Here is an 18671-nt window from a genome sequence, read left to right as displayed (position 1 = left end):
ATAGAAGCGTTGATTTAATTTGAATAAAATAAAATAAAATGCGCGTCAGGTGCGCTTGAAAGCCAAATTAATGCATATCTTATTTTATTCAAATTAAATCAACGCTTCTATAACGGAACTCACATCCCTGAGGTTAATCTCGCGTAGCAAACGCACCCGTCCGACATTTCAAAATACAACCACTGAGTACAACGCGCGGATATTTACTACTGACTTTTCTTTCTCCAACTTTACAACATGGCATGAAAAGAAGGAAAAATGGAAAAAAAGATCTACAAAATACTGAGGATGGAGTCTGACTCCAAAATACATTTAAATTATAAATTTCAAGCAAGTAAAATATGTTTTATTTTCGTAATATTACGTTATAATTTCTCTTTCAAGCGCATCTAAGGCGTATTTTATTATATATATATATATATATATATATATATATATATATATATATATATATATATATATAACGCATGTGAGATCAGCAATATTCACACCTCCAATCCTAAAACGTTCCACTGGAACACCATCCAAACCAGGTGCCTTGCCACTGCTGATTTGATGCGATAGCAAACTGCACCTTAACCAGATTAGGCAAACGATCCATTCTGAATATGATATTACATTGTGGTAGGCTATTGTATTAGTTTGAAAATATAGGGTTTTTTTACCAATTGTTATAAAATTTAAACCATAGAATTTGTCAGCAAATTTTAACCATAGAATAAAAAGCCTACAAAAAGCATAAAATCAAAGATGTAAGCATTTCAAGATTCAATTTGCCTATCAGTATATATATATATATATATATATATATATATATATATATATATATATATATATATTAACCAACTTTTGAATTTTCCTTTTCCCCATTCCCTCTGCTTCACTGTGGCTTACTTATAATTTTATTAAATACTTTACAAGCAAAATCCAATTCCGCATTTTGCTAATTCCTACCCTCTGATGAGAAGGACAGTACAGTATTTTTTTAAACACCACGGATTATAGACAATCTACTTAATTTGTGTTTCCTTTTTGAAAATTAAATATATTTTAACTCTTCTTAAAGTGTTTTTAACATGTTTTTTTAATTTTTTCTCATATATATATATATATTCCAGAGGCACTTGTTATATAGGTATTATATAAAACACGTATTGTTTAAATATCACCCATATTCGCTCGTATCATCATAATTTGTCCGTATTTTTAGTTGGGAAAAATTCAGCTCTTAAAAAAAGATGGTCTGGTTTTGGAGCGAAGTACAAAAAATGTTTGAGTCTAAAAGAAGTGTACGGCCTAATATCGTTGACACACTAGTTATTAGATCACTGAAGTTAAACAAGGTTGAGCCTGGTCAGTTCCAATCAATTGATTAGACTGTTTATGTATATATACCATTCCTCAACAACGCCGATTAGTAAAACGAGAGACCGAACGATAGACGATTTTTGTTGTTTCCGCGCTATCAATTTATCCTAATCCAGTCGCTTTCGTATTTATTAAAAACGTACCATGCGTTGTCGGGGATTAATAGTTAAATTTTTATGGAATACTTGTAGTATATATGTGTATACGACATAATCGCATCAACACACTGGTTCTCATTAGATCACCGAAGTTAAGCAAGGTTGTTGTGTAGCCGGGGTCATTTTTAAAGATAGATGAGGACGTTTATATTGATGAGAGGAAGAGAGAAGGGGTCGAGACATTTATACATTTTACAGTCTGTGGACTCTTCTATATTTAGAGAGGAGGGTTATCAGTTCTTTTAACACATACGTTAACGAGGAGGGGGGTTGAGATAGGGGATGCACATTCTTGTGAGAGTACATAATAACGATGAGGGAGACAATGTTCATATACATGATTTCACGTTACCTTTGTTGTAGGAAGACAGCACGAAGACGACAGTTACAAAAATATGAGATGTTCTTTTATTCCATTTGACCGGTCAAAAATGATGTTCACATTCAGGAATTCAAAGTCGACTACATAATTAAAACTTTCTCCCTCGCTTCCAAAGGGACCCTCCTCTGCCCATGACAGCTCTGTCTCCTATCTTCGTCTCCAACTCTCTCTAACTGATCTTCGACTCTAGCTCCTATATTGAGAATTCATTTCTGTCATGACGTCATACGTGTGTCCAAAAACGTGATCGACCAACGTGGCCTGAACACATTTTTCCAAGCCATTTCTGCAGACAAAGAATTCTTACTACCCTATTTTTCAACCTACCTTATTTTTCCATATTTTTTAATTTGCTATTGTTCGTTCTTCTCTCACTGACCTTATTTTAATTCAGTTGCCATAAAAAGAATTGAACAATTAAAATTCCTTTTGCAACAACATATCTAACTATTTCATATGAAACTGAACAATGCCAAATTCCTTTGTGAATCTATTTCTGAACCTTGCTTACAAGGTTCGAATCTCGGTCTATTCTAATCTCATTTTTACTTATCTAATGTTTTTCTTACTTACAGTATCAGATAGGTGACCATATAGATCTTTGCCTAAATCTAAACGAAGATTCCATGATCAAAGCTCCTTTCCTAGAACTGCCTACATGTGGAGCACTGTTCCACTGGACTGCTTCTCAGCTGACTACACTATGGTAGCTTTCAAGTCCAATTGTTGAATAATTAATATTGTTCAAAGTTAATTAGTTATTTTCGGCCTATCTGTCTATCTTTCTATTTATCTATCTATTCAATGATATTCTTAAAATAGTTTATATTGGGTGTTATGTATTGTTTATAGAATGAAGTATAGCAATGGGTTTAAGGTAAAGTTGTTTGTATAAATTAGCTAGGTTAAATATTAAAAAATAACCTTGGGCAGACAGACGTGGAAAGGTCATATGTAAGGGATACGTGTGGTTTTGAATGATGACGTAACGGAACTGAGGTCAGAGGTGGGGAAGTTTAGAGTCGAGAGTTGGAGTTTGATCACCAGAATGAACAGACGAGAGAATCGGGAGTTGGTCACGAGAGTGAACAGACGGCCAGGAAGTGGGCTGGGAAGAATAAGCATGTAGAAGAAATGCATACCCTGTGAAAACCATTTGAGACAACTGAAAGAAATTTATGTTATAAAAATATAAAGTATTGTTCAGTGGTTTCACAAAAGAAGGAAGAACAGATGTCTTAATCGGATGGTGTTGGTCATTTCATGGTTCGTCACGGAGCTCAGCAGGAAGATAAAAGAATTCTTGAAGGAAGAAGGTATGAAGCATATATTATTATTCTTATATATGAACTGTAATATAGACCCGTGTGATAAATCTGATACAACATGACTCAGTTTGTATCTCGATATCACATTCCCTGGCTAAACAATAATACATACGATTTATACGTTTAATACAGATGTCATAAGAAAATATCATTCCTTGAATATCAATTCACCTCACTATGCGACACAATGTAAACAAGTTCTTGTTGAGCTGTCCCCTTAATCAATCGAGTTATACCCAATTTCTACCATTAACTACCACCTTACATTCATTAGCCATTATACTCGAGTTGCTTTCGGCCTTGATATGTGGTGACACCTTTGTGAAAAACATATATTATACTACCTCTAGAGCTCGAAATTTGTTTACTTTTCACCTACGCTTACTGACATATGACGACTCAAGAATTTTAATACCTGTATTTTGACTTCTTGAAAAACAATGGATACCTACTGTAAGGTCGCTTATGGATAGTGTCTCTAATGAAGCAAGGGTTGCGCAATCGTTAATTGCATCTTTACTGATTAGGTGCAATAGCAAGAATATGTTTATGTTTATTAAAAACAATGCCAGTTTAAGGAGATAGACGAGGATCACTGAAATAGAGAGGAGATAACAATAAAAGAGAAAGAAAGGGAGTAAGAAAAGATAGTAAGACGTAACAGAACGAGAGACCATAAGAGAGATGGAGAAAGAGAGTAATAGAAAGAGTGTCAGAAAAATGTTGTGTAAAGAGAGTAGAAAGTGGATCTTGGCTTTACTTTCGGCAGCTTCGAAACTCGCGTATTCCTTATTACGTCCTTTAGTCCTCACATTCCATGAGCAATGTTTCTGACAAAGGGGCAATAACTGCTGTTTTCTGGGTATCAATCAATCCACCTAACACTTATCGTTAGTTAGCTTTTTTTATTTTAGTTTTTAAGCTACTTACATCAAGTGGTTCCAAGCTTTGTCTGGAGCGATTTAAAAAAAAAATCCATGATTGAAACTTAAACAGTCATGGAGAATGTTGTTAACCAAAAAATATTAACTACTAGGTAAGATATCTTCCTACTCTCTCTCTCTCTCTCTCTCTCTCTCTCTCTCTCTCTCTCTCTCTTTATACACCTTCTTTCTCATACAGGCACACACGTACACATCCATATTGCCAATGTTCAAAATGATTTCGTTGGGCCTTTACTGTAACAGCTATATACATAGTTTTTAGTTAATGGTGTGTGTATGCACGCGCGTGTCTGAGTGTATCTGTGTGTGCATATGTGTGTGTGTGCGTGTATGCATGTGTGCGTGTGTGTGTGTGTGTGTTTCTTTTTTCACCTTATTTAGCTGTGGGTGGGGCATCCTAAAAGATGCCAGACATTCACCCACTATCTCATACATTCCAACCGAGAGGGCTTTTTTTTAAGATTCTGAGATATCTTTTATGTGTAATTGATTGTATCTCTCTTGCACTTGGTTCACTGCGAATGAAAAAAAATGGAAAAAAAGATCTACAAAATACTGAGGATGGAGTCTGACTCCAAAATACATTTAAATTATAAATTTCAAGCAAGTAAAATATGTTTTATTTTCGTAATATTACGTTATAATTTCTCTTTCAAGCGCATCTGAGGCCAGATAGTTTTTGAAATTATTTTCCATGAGTCCAGTTGTATCTCTAATATTCTGAATGATGGAGATCTTAAGATTTCGTTCGTTTGTTTGTTTGTTTGTTTGTTTTGTTTATTTGTTTTTTATTTCATGTCACACTTAAGACATTGGTATTCGTTATTTCTTTACTCGCAGCTTTGTTTAACCTACCATTATTACATAATTATTCTAAGGTCGCTTCTTTTTCTTTCTTGTCCTATATCATTATGCTAGGTTTAATAGCTCATTAGAAGGGCTGTGACAACAGCATATTCTTCTCATTGTTTTGACTCTTGAGTATATATCCAACACAGTTAGACACAAGTAATCAACCGAGAATCACATCACCTTATATAAAAACATATAAGATATTAACGGATACATACTTGAGAGTCAAAACAATAAAATCAATATGCTGTTGTCACAACCCTAGTGGATGGTTTATGACTTATTCCAAACTCTTCTTTTTCGTATTCATCACTAGAACTTGCTGTTACATTCAGTATTCTAATTTTTACAGATTGTCTAATAGAAATACGTATTTATACATTTCTTTGTGTCACGTTGTATAGTAGTTCCAACAAAACCTTACAGCTGGATGTGTGCATTGTGTGTGTTTGCGATAAATGTCAGTTTTTTAAATGCCTGTTTTATGTTGCCTGTTCTTATTTAGCTATCTATCCCCACGATAAGCAAAACAGAATGTCGGTTTAAATGATGTGTCTTTTGGAATGTGTAACGTTGCCCAACACATTGTAGCCTCAGTCGCAAAGTAGACAAAAAATTGGAAAAAAAAACTTTAATTCTCTTTTCCCCCGTTGTAACAACGACATTTATTTCCGCATTCTCTCGCCACACGTTACTTCTCGTTGCGGCTGTGATGTAACTCACGTCTCTAACGTGCGCTCGAACGTCATCTACGTCTCTAACGTGATCGTTCTCTCTAACGTACTATCTTTTTTTTTTTTTTTAGCGGTGACGTCTTTTCGCGTTCATTTACATGCGCGTATCCGCGTTCTGTTACAGGCGGTTCAGCATACTCGAAAAGATACTCTTGTTTGGGAATAATTTAAAATGTTCCCAGGTCGACACTTTACTGTCAGATAAACTCATAACTTATTTATATCTAATAGCCACCCCATGAGAACATGATGTGAGACAATGCCGAGCTTTTATTCGATTCGATTTATAATCATCTATTAGAATTAACAAAAAAAAAAAATCACGTCTATAGGGTGGAACAATAAAAGTGTCGCCCAAAAGAAAACAACACTACAGCTTTATTTTAAACATTTTTATTGAAAAAATCAATTCAGGTAACTTGGTTATGTAATAGAGCTTACATCTATTCAATGTATCCGCCTTCAGCCTCAATCAACGCTTTGATACGGATCCGAAACTGGGAGCATGCTTTTTTTCACAAGCGCCAGCGGGAGCTTGGCGAATACTCGACGGATTGCGGCGATCAGGCTTGATTTAGTGCTCTGGGAAGTCATGTTGGTGATGTTTTCGACGTATAACCATACCAAGTATGTCCAGCGAGTTCAGGTCGGAGGAGGAGGAGGAGTAGGGAGAGCTACTGAGAAAAGGGTAGCACTCCTTTTAAAGACAAGTCTGAATCTCTTTGCACTTGTGGGCAGGCGCCGAACCCTGCTGTCACACCCAGGGTCTGCCAGTGGCCACCTGATTGCACCAGAGGATCACCACGCTCTTTCAAGCCGACTTCGAAGCTGTGAGGTGGAATGATGTGGTTCTTGAAACCACACCAAAGACCATAACTATGGCCGGAAACTTTGTTTTCATCACCCTGGGCACAACCCTGCTATTCGTGGCAATCTAGCGATGCATTTTGAGGGTGCTAGCAATGGTCACTTTGTCATAACTTGATTCGGTAGAAAGCATGAGTTGTACAGCGGCGCATCTCTGATCACGCTCGTCGAAAATTGTGTCACTTTCAGACATGATAGAAGACTCCTATTACTCCTGGGATTTGTGCATAACTGGTCAACTAGTAGATGGTTTGCAAACGGAAATGGAATCAGGTCGTCTTTTCTATGGCGATAATTTTATCGTTCCACCCTGTACCGTCATCTGTTTACGTATAGAAAAAACCACAGAATCGTTCTCTGTTATCCACTCTTGACTGCACACTGAGATCTAAACACCCGTTCATATTAGCGCCTGCTCCCCACCAACACCTCTCCAATCCGATTTGAAATTCAACACCGGACTCTCAGACGGCATATCAATATGCAAAACCAATAACATCCGCCATTATCGTTATTTCGACGCGGGAAAAATATAAAAAATATAAAAACGACAAAAATTGACAAATTATAAGGGAAATCCAAATTTTAGTGATCCCCTTCTTATATCGTCCATTGCATTTTAAAATCCATAATTTCAGGCGGGCCAATCTTTCTATTTGCAATATTCACGCCGGTTGGGTTTCCTAATAACCCTGACCGTTCTTGCAGAAGTCCGCATGAAGACAGTGTGAATATAACCGTCTGCTTGTCGCATTTTAAGCCAGCGAATTTGCGCCTAAATTCTCGCGATCCCGTCGCCATGATTGTGTACACGTTTAGGTGTTTGTTTATGTATGTTTTTATGATTTCGCTTGTTCTACGGCATATCAACACTGCTTTGGGTTATTTAATAACGACCATGAGTAGAAATGTTATAAAAATCGATTGCTTTCGTAAGACATTCACAGCAAGAACTTGACTTTCACCACAACGAAGTTTTTTTTTTCTCTCTCCTTGCGTCGAGTGTTTTTATTTCTTCATTCTTAGTCATCCCAAACAAGGCATGTTACCTCTTAGACTGTATCGAGCTACTATTTAGAATCGTGTTTAACAGGGGAATGTGGGGAGTTAAACACTGAAATCTCTGTTCACATTACATTTAAACTTCGGCAGGTTAGTTGTTGGAAACACCCCTCTATGGGATTAATAGATTATCTCATGACGTCACCTTCTTTGGTAACGTCACTTCCGGTATCAAGTACCGGTGCCTGGCAGTCTGAGATTGGCACTCGTCCAAGCAAGTCGTGTGCAAACGCCCCACCCTTGAGTAATGGTATTATTCAACTCACTTTGTCTGTAATTTATGTGAATACATGTTTCGTTCCTAAAAATCCTGTGTTCCTTTCGTTCTTATTACCATTTAACCCCATAACATTAGTACGGCAAGGGAAACAAGAAACAGGGAAGGAATTATCTCGTTTGATAGAAAGATTTGATATTCCGTATTATTTGAATTCTTCTGACTACTGTTCTTATATTGTGCGTTATTTTTATAACGTTTCGGTTGATGCAACCTCCGACCTTCTTCCTGTGTATCTTGTCGAAGTCATGAATCTTTCTGTTGAACTCGGAAATTTGTACGGAATTTCTAATGGAACTCTTTATTTGATCCACCGGGATAGCATGGTCTCGTTCCATCAGCCATGACTGAGTAGAAGACTTCAGTAATTCGCAATTGTATTTTAAGTGTCGCCTGTACAACACACAGAAGAGTACCATTGCACGAATTCCTGGTATAGTGGATAAAGCACTTGGTAAAATTCAGTTGAAATGAAGATCTGATTTTATTAATATCTTTCAGTACATTATGAATCCCTAGGAACTGCTTTGTAAACCAAACTTTGGTTCTTGACCAGAATTCTCACTATATAAAAAAAAAAAAAAAATAAGGACGGATATGTATCATGTATGTATCCGTTACGTAACAGAAATATTATAGACCAAAAATCACGTAAATTGATCAAGTAAGGTAGAAAATAAAAGAGAAATAAAATATATATATATATATGTGTGTGTGCAAGTGTGTGTGTGACGTGTGTGCGTGTGTGTGTGAATGTGTCGCCCCTTATTTTTATGCGATGTATTTATTTATTTATTTTTATTATTAAATATTATTTTAAAAGCGATAAAAATTGCGCATTGAAGTAGTGATTCATCGTAACTCATTTGTAAGGACACTGACCTGTTTGTGTCATGAGTTCGATCCTAACCCAAGCTGACGATAGCTGAAAGCTAGAAACATCCATGCCCATGAGTATACCTTTTATGCAAGTAATAATGTTTAATAATAACGATTAGATCACTCTCTGACTGACGTAAATGAACATTTAAAATTAAAATGCTTAAATTCAACGCTATTTCACGCGGTTAATGGTAGCCGAATGGATACCGTCTCCACTAATTGAGTCAGAGATGTCTCGTGGTGCGGGGTTCGAATCGTTCGGCTGGTGTTAATCGTGACATCCGGCACTGAAGAATCCCGAAAGGATGAAACACTAGTATCTGCAGGTATTTAATTATTATAGCAAAAAAATAATTATGACAGCCCCTTTAAGAAATTCATTTCTTATCGTTGAGCACTTTCAGTTGAATTAAAGTCGGTCAATTTAGATCTTATGCATAGATCATCGTATAACGATTAGATCACTCTCTGACTGATGTAAATGAGCATTTAAAATTAAAATGTTTAAATTCAACGCTATTTCACGCGGTTAATGGTAGCCGAATGGATACCGTCTCCGCTAACCGAGTCAGAGATGTCTCGTGGTGCGGGGTTCGAATCGTTCGGCTGGTGTTAATCGTGACACCCGGCAGTGAAGAATCCCGAAAGGATGAAGCACTAGTGTCTGTAGGTATTTAATTATTATAGCAGAAGATAATTATATATATATATATATATATATATATATATATATATTGTGTATATTAAGGCAGCATAAAATGTTTTTATTAGTTCAACCTCGGGGGTGTTTTGTTTTTTTGTTTTTTGTTTTTTTCTTAAATCATTACAGACTGTTTCTATCGACAGGAAAATAATATTATCCTGTCGATTTCTTCAGATAATTTAAGTTAAAGCCAAAAATAGTTTCAACTTAAACTATCTGGAAGAAATCAGCAGGATAGAAACAGTCTGTAATGATTTAAGCAAAATAAAAGCCCGAGGTTGAAATGATAAAAACATATTCAGCTCTACTAAAATATTAAGCACTTTTCCCCCTGTTTGTTTACTAAATATAACACCTAATATATATATATATATATATATATATATATATATATATATATATATATATACTAGCCGATTTACCCGAGCTTTGCTACGGATATATTTGTATTACACAATACTAATTGGCATTCTTTTAATATTTATGTAATTACAGGTTCGAAACCAAAACTTCTGGGTAAACGACATTTCTTGTACCACTGGTAAAAATGTAAACGAAAGTTCTACATTACGTAGAAAAAAAAAACTGTGCAGGTCCGTTTTCAGTTTGTGTTGCTCCCAAAAATGTAAATTAGGATTTTGCGGATAAACTATGCTTGGTTGTGTATATAAAAAGTACCCCATTTTTAATAAAGGAAGGACTTTCACATAAAAATTTAATAAACAAAAGATACGGCAAAAATTGAATTACACTTGTAAATCATATCTAAAAAATAGCACGGTTCGTAAACTGCAGAAGTACTAAACAGATAAAAACACCCGCATTTTTGTACTGCTGCAATTATTTTTTTTGAGTGACGCTGAGACATAAAGCGACACCCCCCTCCCCCGAAAAAAACCATAATTACGTCGAAACTCCCCCACACAAATATATATTATCAACTAAATCAATTACCCACACAGGAAAACATAAGATATTTCTGAAAAGAAAATCGAAGAAAAAAAGTGAAAAAATAAAAAACGCGTAGGAATATATCTGATATAAAAAGCATTACTTTACCTTGTTTCTTTTTCAAAGTATTATGGAAACGATAATAAAATTCAGACAATCAAGTGAATAGTTTAAAAATGATTTTAAAATCGTCCGTAGGAAATAAATTTTAACCTTTTGGTAAACGTGCTCACACCTTACAATGAATCGACATTTATAGCCGAGACTTTAATAGAGAGCTAACGATTTAAAATATTTCGTCGAAAAATAAAATCATCCTTAGCCTAATTATTTATTTTTTTTATCAATATTTGTAACTTACATTTATAGAAAATAAACAATTAAAACAAATCATTTTATCACCATATCTCTCGATTTGGTTAAAAACTATATCCGTTCATAACCGGAAGTGAAATATCAGTGAAAATTACTTAAAATGTGCCAGTTTAGCAAATAGTACAAAATAACTTGAATTAAAATAATTTAAATAAATTAACTTTAAATAATACTCTTAAATAGAACAATTACATCAATTACATTACTATAATCAGTAATTTTAATTGAGCGAATTTTTTAAAAAGATTTTCTTTAATATAATATGCAAATTAGATTAGTCCTATTATGTAAATTGCCTTCAATATAATGTATATATATTGACCGTGATGCTATTTATTTATATAGAAAATCTTATAGTAAATAAAATTTATATAGATAATCATTTTCAGCAGGAAGTTTTGCATATATTAATCAAACTGAACAAACAAACAGACAGGATTACGGATATATATAATATATATATATATATATATATATTATATATATGTATAAGTGCAATTGTCTGTCTGCGGTAGTGTGTTTCTGTATGTGTACATTTCCCTATCAAACTACTCGGTCAATTTTTAGTCTACAGATTCGGGATTTGACATAAGGCATATTGAGATTTGGGGAAATTTTTTTAATTAGGTTTCGGCCAGAAATTTGGCTTTCAAGAGGTCAAAGTTCAACGATTTGACCTTTGAAAACTCTACCAAACGCCTCCGCCAATTTTGGGTCTAAAAACTTGAAATTGTGTATGTAGATTACTTCGACATTGATCAAACTTTTTAATATTATTTGAGCCCAAAACAATGAATGTTAAGGGTTTGACCCCTTGGAAATAAGGATAAAACAATTTTTTAATAATTTGACCTCTGCGATCTCTACCAAATTATTCAACCAATTTTTGGTCTAAACTTTTGAAATTTTACATAAAGTGTATTCAGACATAAAAAATTTTTTAATTGGTTTTTGGCAGAAAATTTGTCTGGCAAAGAGGTCAAAGCTTAAAAGATTTGCTCTTTGCGGTCTCTAGCAAACTATTCAGCCAATTTTGGGTCTAAACATTTGAAATTTTACATAAAGAGTATTCAACTATGCAGCAAGCTTTTTAATTAGTTTTTGGGTGAAAATGTGACTGCGAAAAGGTGAAATTTAAAAGAGTTGACCTTTGAAGACTCTACCAAACTCCTCCGTCATTTTTTTTTGTCTAAACACATGAACTTTTAGATGAAGGTTACCTGGATATGATTCAAACTTTTTAATGCATATACAGATATGCACATAAAGCTATGAACAGTATATAGGGCCCGAGCAAAGCCGGGCTGAACTGCTAGTATATATATATATATATATATATATATATATATATATATATATATATATGGACCGGGTAAGAACTAAAAATGTATGAGACGACTGGTCCATACCTGATGCTCAGGTTTTTAGTCCAAGTTTTCGATCTTTTAGATAACCCTTTCTTTCTTTCTTAACGCTGAAATGTTGACAGTAACAATTATTTTACGGGACCATCATCTCAGAGAGCTTGTTTTTTTTGTTCAGAATTTTTGTCTCCTTGATGACCTGCTTTTACCACGGATAGCATAATCCACCTCATACACGTGTATATATATATACATATATACTGTTTTAACAAAACCATTTTTTACAAATTCAAACAATATGTCGTTTGAAATTTTTCACAAGAACAGCCTTTCTTCAGACTCATTAAATCAAATGGAAATTTTCAAACGACATAATGTTTGAATTTGTCGAAATGGTCTTGAAACAATTGTAACTAACAATGAAATACACTTTTTGTTGCTATCAACCCATTTCCTGAAGTCATTGTTTTTGTTAAAACAGTATATGAATGCTCAATTATGAAATATGATAATTTTGTAGCTTACTTTTTAAGTCATATCTCCTTTTTGGATTAAATTTATTGTTATAAGAACAATTACTGAATTATATTAACCCAGTATAATTCGGAATACTACAACTTTATATATATATATATATATATATATATATATATATATATATATATATATATATATATATATATATATATACAGTGCCACGCAAAAGTATTGGATAAATTATATATTTTTTCATAACTTTAATTAGGGTTCAAGAGTTTACCTAAAATTTTGTCAGTATATTTCTATTACTATTCTAACTAAAATTTGGGGTAGTAATTACAAAATTAAAGTTTAGAAAGTTTATATTAAAGGAAAAATATGAATTAACTAACGCAAAAGTATTGGATACATTGATTTAATATTTGTTTGCATAGCCTTTATTGCGTTCAACAGCTTCCAATCGCTTTCTATAGCTGCACACATGTTTTTTGCAAAGATATGCAGGCATTTTGCGCCATTCTTCTTTGCAGAACTGTTCTAGTTGTTGAATATTTTGTGGGTTCCTCTTGTGAACATTGATCTTCAATATTTTCGACAAATTTTCAACTCGGTTGAGGTCTGGAGACTGACTGGGCCAAATAAGGACGTCAATTCCGTTATTTCTAAGCCATTCTTTGGTTTGTTTCGCAGTATGCTTTGGGTCAGTGTTCTGCTGAAACACGAAATTGCTATCATGTCCCAACAAATCAACAGATTTCTGGAGGTTTTTCTTCAAAATCTCCCTGTACATACGTCCATTCATTCTACCATTGATGATTTCTAGTTTACCAGTACCTTTGGATGAAAAACACCCCCATACTATAATCGAAACACCGCCAAATTTTACCGTAGGAATGGTATTCTTTCTGTTATAGGCGATGTCATTTTTACTCGATACATGTGTTTTTTTTATTTTTTTTTATTCAATTTTCACCCCAAACAAGGCACAGTGCCACTTTGAAGCATGGGGCTACTATCAGGGACTTAATTAGCGGGGTCATTATGAAGGGCGATGAGTAGAAAGATGTTTGTTAACATTACACTTGAACTTCTGCATATCAGTGCAGTTGGGAAAGCAGAATCCCGGAAGGGAGTTCCAAAGACCCGCAGTACTGGGGAATAAAGTATTGGAGTAAAAGGCTTTCTTGTACCTAGGGATCTCAACTGTAAAGGGATGAGACTTAGTAGCTTGTCGGGTTTGTCGGGGGTAGTTACGTCGGGGAGGTACAAGTGTTTGCAGTTCGTCAGAGCATTCACCATTAAAGTATTTGTAGAACAGGCAGAGGGATGCAACATCTAATCGATGGGACAGAGGCTGAAGCCTAGATGACAGTTCAGGACCTATCAGGTTGGCAACTCTCTTTTGAACCCTGTCCAGGAGCGAGAGACAAGCAGCAGATGGACCAGCCCAGATGTGACAACAGTACTCCATACATGAGCGAATGGTGGCCTTATAGAGGTATAGGATACTTTCAGGCATAAGTAATTTTCTGGCACGGTAGAGGGAGCCAACCTTCCTTGCAGCAGCCTTTGCAATGTTCTCAATGTATCTATTCCAGTTCATATTCCCTGTAAACGTTCGGCCGAGGAGTTTAAAAGAAGTACTTTCAGGCAATGTGTTCTTGACCATTGCTATTACTGGTAGAGAAGGTTTCTTGTAGTTATTGAAGGAAACAAGCTTAGCCTTAGCAGCATTGAATGTGACCATCCATTTTTGTCCCCGTTCCACTACAGATTGGAGGTCATCCTCTAGTGTTTCTGCATTTTCCTTGGATATGTGTTAATTTGTTTTCCCCTCATATCTGTTATAGAGAGTGGTGTCATCGGCAAATATACCCATCTCCGAAACAATTTTATCAGGGAGGTCATTTATGAATATCAGGAATAATAGAGGTCCAAGGATAGACTCCTGAGGTACTCCCGCATTTACGTCATATTGTTTAGATGTACGACCGTCGAGGACAACTTTGATTTTTCTATTACTTAAGAAGGATTTAATTACATTATGAATTCTTCCAGTGATTCCATATGATCTAATTTTCCTTAGAAGACCATCGTGCCATACCCTGTCAAAAGCCTTAGATATATCAAGGGCTACCGCTCTACCCTCCTCTTTTGTCCAATGAACGGTATATACGTTCAGAAACCACAGTTAAGATATCTGCTGTTGAACGGGCTTGCCTGAATCCATATTGTTTGTCAGTCAGGAGCTTAGCAGCTGTTAGGTGCTGGACTAGGGCTTGATTAACTAAGGACTCAAATATTTTGGCGAAAAGCGGGAGGAGGCTAATGGGGCGATAATTTAGTGGGTCAGTTCTTTCACCAGAATTCTTGAAGACTGATACCACAGAGGCGATTTTCAAGCAGTCGGGAAAGCAAGATTCGTTAAGGCATTTATTGTAAAGTTTGGAGAGAACTGGAACAACCTCGGCAGAGCATTTTTTAATAGCACAGCCGGGATGAGATCTGGTCCACATGCTTTTGAGGTGTCTAGGTTTTTTATAATAGCATATACCTGAGAAGGGGTGATTTTCAAATCGTCTAGTGTGGCGTCTGTTCACAGAGGAAAATCAAGGAGGGAGTGGTGTACCGAGTTCAGTGTGGAGTTTGAGGCAAACTGACTGGCAAGCAGATTAGCCTTGTCAGTTGCCGTGCAAGCAACCTCATGGTTGTTTGATAGTGGGGGAATAGTTGACTGTCCATTATTTACTACGCTGTTGTAGATTTTCCAAAAATCCCGGGCTCCTAATTTCTGTGCTTTGATGCGTTTTCTGGTGGTTTCTGAGTAATCTGTCTTAGCTGTTTCTATCACTCTCTTACAATTATTTCTAGCTTCTATAAATTTCTGTTTATTTGAGCTGGACTTATATCGGTTGAATCTGCGGAACGCATGCTGCCTTTGACAAATGGCAGCTGCACAAGCAGAAGTAAACCATTGGGGAGAGTGGGGATTGCTATAGAATTTCCGTGCGGGAACATGTGCTTCAATTGCAGTTTTGAACCATTCAGTGGTCTTATTTGCACACTGTTCCGCTGGAAGAGTAAAGATATTTAGCCATGAGGCATCTCTGATGAGTTCCCTGATGGCTTCCCAATCAGTCTTTTTGTAATACCTCGTTGTTTTGAGTAGTGGATCTTCAGTTTTAGGGCGAGAATTTAGGCTGGTTTCTACCATTATCACAGCGTGATCAGCATTCCCGAGTGGGCTGTGGGCATTTGTTGTACAGTCATCGGGAACCGTTGTCAGAAAGAGATCTAGAAGTGAGGCATGTTGATCTTGCTGGTCTGGGAAACGTGTCGGAAACTGAGATAGGGAATGGGATATAGAGAAGCTATGTGTTGTGCTACTAACTACGTCTGTGTGATTAGAGAATCCTAGCCAGTTACTGTGGTGGACATTGAAGTCACCAAATACATGTATTTGTGCGCTAGTATCGAGGGAGAGTGCTATATCTATGCTGTCTGAGACTTTGTTTATTAGGGTACAGTCTTGGTTTGAGGGAGAGCGGTAGAGAAAATACAAGTAGCTAATATTGTGTTGCATATTTAGTCTGAAGCACATAAAGGCCTGGTCCTCTGATTCTAGTTTTATTTCTCTAGTCAGGGGGGGGGGTGTTACGAATATAGACTCCAAGCCCATGCATATGTCTGTCCGATTCCTTACAGAAGAGTGGGAGATAACCAGGCATGTTAAAGTGGTTAGAGGGAATGGAGGAGTGAAGGTTAGTTTCACTTAATGCTAAGATATCCGCGGTGTTTACAAGGAGAAATGACTCAACATCATCTAAGTTAGTTCTAAGGCCGCGGATATTAGTAAATGCAAGCCTCAAGGGAGGAGGCAGGTTGGTTTCCTTTGAGTTTGGTCCTGGTTTAAATGTAATGTGTTGCTCTGTTTCTTCCAAAGCTTTCGATTTTCGTTTTGTCTGACCAGATTACCTTGTTCCAAAATTCTTGGGGTTGTTCTCCATATCATTTAACATAATTCAAACGTGATCTGACATGTTTAAGCTTCACTAATGGAACTTTTCCTGGGGACCTTGATACAAAACCTGCCCGATTTAGAACTCTACTGATTGTATCCTTGCTCACATTAATCCCAGCTTCTCTGAGATCGGTGTGAATTTCACCACGAGTAAGAAAAGGTTTTTTGTACCTTTCTGTTACCCACCTTGATACTTTTTTTCGTTTAATTTCTTTGGCCGACCACATCTTGGGAGATTTGCAACAGCTTCACCAGGTTTTTTTTTTTTTACTTTTTAATAACGTTTCTAACTGAACTAAGTGGTAGATTAAATTCCCTTGATATTATTCGATACCCTTTTCCTTCTTTGTGCTTATCAATGATTTTTTGATGAATGTCTATTGACAACTCTTTAGTTTTAAGCATTTTTTTATAAATGAACTGGTTGACTTTGAAGGAGTGAGCCCAAACTGGACGAATTTTATAAAATTATTTTAATATAAAGCTCTCTGATTGGTCAGTGATAACTTGTTTACGTTATTGCAACACGCTAAGCAAAAGTCATTTAAATTTATTTCAGAAAATTAATTTTTTTAAAGTGTATCCAATACTTTTGCGTTTGTTAATTCATATTTTTCCTTAAATATAAACTTTCTAAACTTTGATTTTGTAATTACTACTCCAAATAAAATTTAGAATAGTAATAGGAATATACTGATCAAATTTTAGGTAGAATCTTGAACCCTAATTAAAGTTATGAACAAAAATGGGGTTTGTATTACTGTACACATAGATTCGAAAAAGTTGTCAAAAAACAAATATATAACAAATAAATGTTATCAAAGGCAAAATAAGTTACTTTTCTACCAAACTGGATATATTTTTTTGCTTTTATTCAATGTAACATGTTTATTCAGCTCATAAAAAACATGCAGTGTTTACCGATGTATTGGAAAATTCAAAATGGCGCCCGACTCTCTTTAACACGGTAAGTTTGGGAAAAGGTGTTATAAATAATAAACTAGACAAAATACTATTAAAAACCCACCGAATATATGTCAACTTATGTCACGGTAACATATATTGAGCGAATTATTAACAGTATTTTGTCTAGTTTATTATTTATAACACCTTTTTCCCGAACTTACCCTGTTAAAGAGAGAGTCGGGCGCCATTTTGAATTTTCCAATACATCGGTAAACACTGTATGCTTTTCGAGCTGAATAAACATGTTACATTGAATAAAAACACGAAAATTATATCCAGTTTGGTAGAAAAGTAACTTATTTTGCCTTTGATAATATTTATTTGTTATATATTTGTTTTTTGACAACTTTTTTGAATCTATGTGTACAGTAATACAAACCCGAAAACTGTAATGTATCCAATACTTTTGGGTGACACTGTATGTCTGTGTGTGTCTGTATCTATGTATGTGTGTATTTATGTGTATGTGTATACGGCATAATCACGTTGAAAGACTGATTCGCGTCAGATTACTGAGGTTAAGCAAGGCGTAGCCTGGCTAGTCTAAAATGGGTGACCATTTAGGAATTCTAGGCGTTGCATATGCTCCCCGTTTATCTTGACATTGTTTCAGTCTTCCTGAACCATCTTATGGCACTGGTATACAACAAAGCTGACTTAAGAGAGGAAGGTGTTTGAGATTGCGCAACTCTTGCAACAAATATTCAACGCGCAGGCACCCTTACAGTAGGTATCTATAATCTGCCAAGACTGAAGGAAGCTATTATGTGTATGTGTAAGTGTATGTGTGTTATATAAACATATTGATGTCAGACCGATGAAAATCTCGATTTTTCTATGACGATATTAAATTTTTTGGGTTTTTTTTTTCAGCAAATGAAAATAAAATTAACGTAAAATATGATTGGAGAAGAAAAAAAACTAAGTTAAAACATTCTTTTAAAATTAAGAAATGAA

This window comes from Euprymna scolopes, chromosome 40, assembly GCF_053919585.1.
Source record: "Euprymna scolopes isolate OS-2025 chromosome 40, ASM5391958v1, whole genome shotgun sequence".
NCBI lineage: Eukaryota > Metazoa > Mollusca > Cephalopoda > Sepiida > Sepiolidae > Euprymna > Euprymna scolopes.
This window is presented reverse-complemented; position numbering follows the sequence as displayed.